Consider the following 4545-nt stretch of genomic DNA (forward strand, 5'->3'; position numbering starts at 1 on the left):
GTGGTGCATATAAAAGATCCCTTGCTACTAATGGAAAAATGTAGCGGGTTTCCTCTCTAAGGCTATGTCAGAATTACCAAATGTTTAATATTCAATAGCCGATGATTAATAAATCAATGTGCTCTAGTGGTGTCGTCAAACAAAACAAACTTGATGCAATCTTGATTCGTTTACCACAGCTCCTCCATACACTGTTTTCGTGGTCTGACCATAGCGTGATTTAAAAATTTTTTTTTAAGGTATTTAACGTTGAAGGCGGAGACCCTAGTTTCAAACCGTTAATATAGACACACCTGGATATCTTACAACAGAGTAAAACAAGAATTTGTGACGTTGACAAGGTGAAATACCCTTAAAAACAGACTAGAACTCGGCTTCATAACCGTTTCCTCTCAGACGCACGTGCGTTTTTAAAACTATGAAACAAGCATTTAGTGATATTAAAAACACCAGGATGACCAGAAACACTCCAGATGTACGGAAATGGATAATCTAAACAATAAAAACACTGTAATGACTCATTTCAGTTATCAAAAACGCCTCTATTAGTAAAAAACAAATATGCCATAGGGTCTGTCCAGGGTCTGCTTCATTGTGTCTAGCATAAATGTGACTCTTTCACAGATGTCTACACTATTTTATTAATCTTTTTAGAATTTTACATTGAGGTTGGTCATTATATACCTTAGTTTGTTTTATTTTGTTTTGTTTTGTACTGGAGTGTCGTTAAACATTCTTGGGCCAAATTTACAAAGCCTGTACAACTTACACATACTATGTTAACTGCAGAACAAATTTATTTCTCTTTCTCCCTCTTTCTTACTGCCCTTCCCCCTCCTCCCCCCTCTCTCTCTCTCTCTCTCTCTGATTAGTAAAATATAATTTTGTAAATTACTATATTGCTATGATGGAGATTGACCTTAATATTAATACGCAGGTACCGATAATATCATCACGGTTGGCATTTAAAAAGTTTATTCATTATCCGCTGGTTTGGATCTGATAAGATGATACTAATCTGATGGTGATCACATATTTTGAAACAATGCAGAAGAAATAATAAACACTCTTGTCATTAAATTAACTATCAGCCAATATTTATCTACGATTAACAAACTTCTATAGAAAACATCATTCGAAATACTGACAAATAATGGCAAATGTCTACAGGGGCCAGAATAATGAGTTTGAATAATGGGTGGAAACTGATAGTGATCTGGTGAATTTGTGTATATAAACAGATCTTAGTTACAGAGCATCATCAACAGGTTGCCACTGTATCCGTACCATAAACCTCTGTACCGTGATAACAGTTCGAAGACCTTCACCATACAAGATGAACAAACTGATGCTAGTTTTCATGATGACCCTGCTTCTTGCAATTGCAGTAACTGGTAAGTATCTTGTATTATCCTTTTCGTCTGCTAAACAATCCATTCTCAACCGTGAAATTGATGCTACCTTAATTCTACAGTGCTATTTGTTTTTTGTAATAAACTCCTGAATGTGTGTGTGTGCGTGCGTGCGTGTGTGTAATAGTTCATCTTATCCTATAACCTATCCATGATATCCATGTCATAATGGTATGCAAATTTAAAGGTGTATGCAAATTTGCAAGGTCTCTAGTTGCTGTCAATGTATCATTTGTTTACAAACCAACAAGACCTGTATAACTGAGCGTAACGTTTTCATAAGATTTAGTTAACATGTGTGAAGTCAAACTAATTTTGTGCTAATAGTGATGCTGTCACATTGTCGACGGTGTTTCTAATACCACAAAATGCATTTTTCGTATTTTAAAAAACGTACATGCGTCTGAGAAGTAACGGTTATGGAGTCGCGCTTTAGTCTATTTTTAAGGGTATTTCAATGTCACAAACTCTTGCTTCACTCTATTGTATTCAAATTTGTTGCAGGTTTGTAAATTAACTAAACTTAAGAGTCCATTTTTACGATTTCAAACTAGTCTAGGTGAAAAATATGAACTAGTGTTTAAAGACTAAGGTCTGTCCCTTTAATTGATACCTGATTATTTCTGTTGGAAATGTCTTCTGTAGTTAATATTGTTTGGCGTTTGTTAACTGATACCAGATTCTTTATACATGTTGAAAATATATATTTTATAGTTAGTGTTATTTGGCGTTTGTTAACTGAAACCAGATTCTTTATACTTGCTAAAAAATATATTTTATAGTCAGTGTTATTTGGCGTTTGTTAACTGAAACCAGATTCTTTATACATGTTGAAAATATATATTTTATAGTCAGTGTTATTTGGCGTTTGTTAACTGATACCAGATTCTTTATACTTGCTGAAAAAATATATTTTATAGTCAGTGTTATTTGGCGTTTGTTAACTGATACCTGATTCTTTATACTTGCTAAAAAATATATTTTATAGTCAGTGTTATTTGGCGTTTGTTAACTGATACCAGATTCTTTATACTTGCTAAAAAATATATTTTATAGTCAGTGTTATTTGGCGTTTGTTAACTGATACCAGATTCTTTATACATGTTGAAAATATATATTTTATAGTCAGTGTTATTTGGCGTTTGTTAACTGATACCAGATTCTTTATACATGTTGAAAAAATATATTTTATAGTGTTATTTGGCGTTTGTTAACTGATACATGTATTTTTTGTTTTTCAGGAAAACCAGCTGTCGATGAGCTTGGAAAGCGTAGCTTCGAGTCTGGGAGCTTTGAGAGCGGAGAGGGTGGTTTGTTCTACCTTTGGTGTATCCATGTGTATGGCCCCATTGCATGTAGTTTCTTCGGAAATGGCGACGACAAAAAGTAGAGAAACGATTTTCAACACGACGGCGCTGTCCCATCACTAAGCGTTTCTACTATACAGTTACTGAAGTGTTGAAAGCGTCGGTTGATAATAAAAAGATATTCTCGCATTAACAATATGGTTGTTGGTTGTATGTGTGCATAAGCGTACGAGACAGGGGCAGGGGGAGGGGACTGCGCCTCCAGGCTGGATTTCTCTAATATGGTTATTATTGGTTGTTTGTGTGCATAAGGATACGAGACAGGGGGAGGGGAGGGGACTTTCCTCCAGGCTGGATTTCTCGAATATGGTTGATGGTTGTTAGTTGTTAGTGTGTATTAGTGTACGAGAATATGTTAGTAATAAACATGTTGCAATTGTAGCAAACTCGGAACAGTTCCTTTAAAATCACAGTGTCCTCTCGCAAGAATGTGTAAGTAAATGACCGTAACCGCTCCGCCACCGGAACTGAAGTTTCAAAACGTGGAAGGCCATTTAGCCGAGGACGTGTACTGACAAACACTCGGTAGTGTAACAGTTTTGTATTTAGTTTTCAGCAAATTGCAACGGGGCTAATATTAAAGTTTTCTTTGTTTAATTACACACCACAGCACATTGATTTATTAATCATCGGGTATTGGATGTCAAACGTTTGGTATTTTTTTTACACACAGTCTTAGAGAGGAAACTCGCTACCTTTTTTCCATTAGTGGCAAGGGATTTTTTTTATATACATCATCACACAGACAGGATAGTACATACCACGACCTTTGGTATACCAGTCGTGGTGCACTGGCTGTGACGAGATTAACCCAAAGGGTCCACCGACGGGGATCGATCCCATATCGACCGCGCACCAAGCCAGCGCTTTACCACTGGGCCACGCCCCTATCCGCACCCCAGGGGCTAACGATGCACCCCGACTCGGGGACTAACACTAGCCCACCAGGAGAATCGTCGACTGAGTAAATAAAATATTTAAAAATACAGTGTCGCTGGCAGGATTCGAACCTACTGCACCAACTCACATAGCATTTAAAGTAAACTGGAGTGGGACCTAGCCCAGTGATAAAGCGCTCGGCAGATGCGCGGTTCGTTTAGGATCGATCTCCGTCTGTGGGCCCACTGGGCTATTTTTCGTTCCATCCAGTGCACACGCCCTTGGACTGTGCATGGAACTACAGATCTAGCACCAGACGACAGGGAACACGCGCTGTATAGTATTTTGACATCGCCAGACTCACCAGACCTTGCTTCGGTGGGTTTTGTTTGGGCCTTAACGGTAAGGGCTTGTAGTATGGATATGGATATGTTGATTGAAACGATGCGTGTAGCCATGTTACTATTGTCGTTAATGGGATTTCATTTGGTGGGATACACCCAGTAGAGAATGTGTGTTTGTATATTGCATTGGTACTAGTGGTTAAGGATTTACGATATGTATGATTTACGTAATTTTTACCTCTCGAATAGGCTTCCTTTCTGTGCGGAATCTCAAACCTGGCAGACATTCGTCACTGTTATAGTTTCTTAAGGTCGAAATAGCGATGTTGAATCAACAGAAACGAAGTCCACGCAATCTAGATATCGTCTAAAAATAACGAGGTCGAAGTTCAAACCTACAGGACAAATAGATATTTGCCGAGTAAGCAAGGCAGGGCAGAACACATAAACTAAAATAACTGGGGGTGGGTGGGTCAGTAGACAGTTTAGTTAATTCAGGTTAGGTGTATTACCCTGAGTGGAGGGAGGGGGGGGGGGGGGTGG

At 38.1% G+C, this 4545-nt stretch overlaps 1 long non-coding RNA gene across 1 annotated transcript in view; it reads left to right on the forward strand.

Moving 5' to 3' along the window:
- Positions 1-3214, forward strand: part of LOC121388840 — an 8136-nt gene extending 4922 nt beyond the window's left edge. Inside the window, exons 2-3 of the long non-coding RNA XR_005960012.1 lie at positions 1255-1394; positions 2654-3214. This is a non-coding gene — a long non-coding RNA (uncharacterized LOC121388840). The remainder of the gene's footprint in view (positions 1-1254; positions 1395-2653) is intronic.
- Positions 3215-4545: the final 1331 nt, after the last annotated feature.

Source organism: Gigantopelta aegis, chromosome 14, assembly GCF_016097555.1.
Source record: "Gigantopelta aegis isolate Gae_Host chromosome 14, Gae_host_genome, whole genome shotgun sequence".
In the NCBI taxonomy this organism is placed as follows: Eukaryota; Metazoa; Mollusca; class Gastropoda; order Neomphalida; family Peltospiridae; genus Gigantopelta; species Gigantopelta aegis.